Raw genomic sequence first — 3,681 nt, 5'->3', positions numbered from 1 at the left:
GTCGCCGATATTTAACGACGACTAATACTTTTGACGTAGCAGTGACGTTGCGGACTAATGGGCTGGTCAACAATAAAAATTCAATGTATTTTACTGAACATGAGAAAAGTTTTTGTTATACCGTTAAAAATTGTTCCTAAATAATTCTATTTTAAAAAATATCCAACATTTCCAATATTTAACTGAGCGGTAATAACAAAATCGATGTTTGACCGCAGTGTGAGATATTGGACCTGTCGATGAAATTGGATCGCTTACGGTACAGTGTGGACGGGGTCATCTATATCTTATTCGCATTCGTTGAAGTTCTACAGAACTGAATTGACTAAGTTACCCAGTGCGAAAAAACGAAATTGACATCATGATATGTCAAAACAAAAAGTAAAAGGTATTGCAAAACATTTATTAACTGTGTTCTAGGGCAAAATGCGTTTCGTAGACCCTTCCTAACGCCTAACGGCTTCATGCAAACAGTTTGGTTCTTGGGTCCGACAAAACGCATGTTGCCCTCGAACCTAGCCAATAAATATTTAATGTTAATTCCAGGTTCAGTATCAACCTTAAGACTGGAGTAATACCGGTGGCATGTAACAGCAGTTGCTTAGACAGGGAAGAACAGAGGGTTTACTAGCTATATGTTGGTTGAAGCAAGAGATGGTGGAGGAAAGGTGTCGTCTGCTCCTGCAAAAATAACACTAATGGATGTAAACGATAACAGTCCGATGTTTTTGCAGCCAAAATATGATTTTGGGATCACGGAAAACTCTTCATTAATATCAGGAATGAATGACTTCACTGTACATGTAGGTCATATGATCAGTAATGTTAGTATATAGACAGTCGGTTTTTAGCTCTACTGGTCAGCGACCAGAAGAGCTTATGCGATAGTAAGGTTCCGTCGTCCGTCCGTCTGTCTGTCCGTCTGTAAACAATTTTTCAAAACGCTACTCCTCCTACAGTTTTGGTCTGATTTTAATATAACTTGGCACATAAGTAAACTACACTAAGATACATAATTCTGTTTATCGGTTTTTGATTTCAATGAACGGTGTTGCCATCGTTAATAAAAATAGAGATTTCTGGGGAAAACATTCAAAACGCTACTCCTCCTTCAGTTTTGGTCTGATTTCAATGTAACGTGGCACACAAGTGGACTACATTAAGATACATTATTCTGTGTATCGGTTTTTTGATTTTGATGAATGGTGTTTTCAGTGTTACTAAAAATAGAAATTTCCTTACAATACTTTCAAAACGCTACTCCTCCTACAGTTTTGATCTGATTTCAGTATAACTTGGCAAACAAGTTGACTACACTAAGATACATAATTCTCTGTAACATTTTTGGATTTCGATGAGCAGCGTTGCCATGGTTTCTTAAAATAGAAATTTTCTTGAAATACTTTCAAAACGCTACTCTTCCTACAGTTTTGATCTGATTTTAGTATAACTTGGCATACAAGAAGACTACACTGAGATACATAATTCTATGGTCGATACAATGACCTTGTCATTAAACACAATTTATCATTGAGTCAAATGCTGACTGACGTTTTTCATACTAATTGTTAGACCAATTGTTAGACACACTGAATTGTCGACGGATTTTTCCGTTATTTTCCGATCATGACAAGGAGCAGACGGCGGGTGTGACCGATCGGCAGGGGATGCTCACTTCTCCATGGCACCTGATCCCAACTTTGATGTTTTGGAGGTCCGCGTTTGCTCTGCTCCAAAATCTGTACTGTTTAATGGACTTTTGAGCTTAAATACTGTTCGTTATGTCCATATATTTCACTTTTATTGTCTTTTGATTTTGTTGAATGATGTTGCCATGGTTACTTAAATCGAAATTTCTGTAAAATTGTTTTAAAAGGCTACTCCTCCTACAGTTTTAGTCTGATTGCAATAAATCTTGCCACAAAAAGAGACTAAACCAAGGATCGTTATTCCGTTTATTGCTGTTGCAAAGTTTCAAGTGCAAGTGCTACTTTTATCTTCCTTTATAAGTACAACCAGTAGAGCTACAGTCTCGTCAGAGACTTCTGGTTTTTCTTCTATAAGTACGGTGATTTCTTAGAAATAGCAATTCTTGATTGTTACAACTCAAAATGTTATGACAACAGATCAATAAATTATTTACCTTTTATCTCTATATTTTACCTCTGGCAACAATACCGATGGAGTGATGCAAATTTAGAGACCTATAGTCGCCACTTAAGACCTTTGATCAGTGAGGGATTCTTTTGTACTGGTCATAATCTATTGCGACACGAAGCTTCGCTTTTTGCAGCCTCATCCAAAGTAGCGGTCTTTAGGTCCCACAGTGGGATTCGAATCCATGAGATAAGGATCAGCTCCTTATTCTCCACGACTCTACAGCAAGCGCTCTAACCACTGCGCCTCGGGGTGGGTGGGGGTTGTTTCAGTGCCTTTCTCTGTCTGAGAATGATGAGTGAACATTTTTATGAAATGCATACAAGAGATTTTAGTGTTTATTTGCATCAGGAAAAGGACAAAAAGAATTTTAGGTTTGTTCTTTACATTTGTCTAGCAAAGTTGCAATGGAATGCCACCATGAACAACTTATACTTCGACAAATACTAGTATCTTGAGTGAACTCTTCAGAAGCTAGAATATTACATAGAAAATGAAAAAAGATGGATCCAAGAATTTTTTACGATGAAGATGATTACTTCTTTCAAATAACAAACCATTGAATTCCAAATTTGAAGCAATGACACACAATTATATAAATTTCCTGCAACTTATGCATATATTTCTTTGAAGATATGTATTTACCTGAATAATCAGAACCGTAAGCTTACTTGCTTTGATTTCTTATAATTTTAGGTAGTTGATTACGATAAATATCGCACAGCTCACAGTTTGATTAACTACACCCTTCTCCCTCGACCAGACACCTTAGATAAACATTTCACCATTAGCAGCACTACTGGGTCTATCCGGATCGTTAACCCTCTGACACGTGACCAGTTATCCTTTATCCCTGATGGAAGACTAGAACTAGATGTTACTGCGTATGACTATAGTTCTCCAACCTTAACTTCAATTGTGTCTATTACAGCTTTTCTACAGGTTCAAAGTTCAATCACTCTCTATGTTTGTTGCATTCTGAATTCATAATATCAAGAAACTAAGTTCAATTATTTACATATTCTGTTTTCAAATATAACGATCACAAGAAACTTGATATATATGTAGTAGAGGTACTTTTATTAAAATTATAAAAGTTGAAATGATTTTAAATGAAATAAAATAAATATTAGATATAAATTAAATAAACTATTAAATATGTTATAAATGCATAAATGATAAGTTTTCTATTAAAGTTTCATTCTGTTCATTCTTTACTAACATGGGTATTTAGTGACATAGCTATACACTCCTTTGGATCCACACCTGTACATATGCTTTTACATGACCACACACCATCTTCGCTAGCCAAAGGTTTCTGATACGCTACTCTTCTCATAAACCCTTGGCATACGGTGCTGACAAAAGACGGGATTGTTTTCATGTGATCATGATTCTAAACAGGTACGCACAGATTGCGTCATCGACAGAAATAAAAAGCGTATTAAATAAATAATGTTTTTTTAGAATAATTAACAAGAAGGTATTGAGTTATGTTGATTTGTTATTTAAACATGTTAAAAT

This window comes from Saccostrea echinata, unplaced genomic scaffold (assembly GCF_033153115.1).
Source record: "Saccostrea echinata isolate AGI-Se365-2 ecotype Australia unplaced genomic scaffold, CSIRO_AGI_Sech_v1 ptg000037l, whole genome shotgun sequence".
In the NCBI taxonomy this organism is placed as follows: domain Eukaryota; kingdom Metazoa; phylum Mollusca; class Bivalvia; order Ostreida; family Ostreidae; genus Saccostrea; species Saccostrea echinata.
This window is presented reverse-complemented; position numbering follows the sequence as displayed.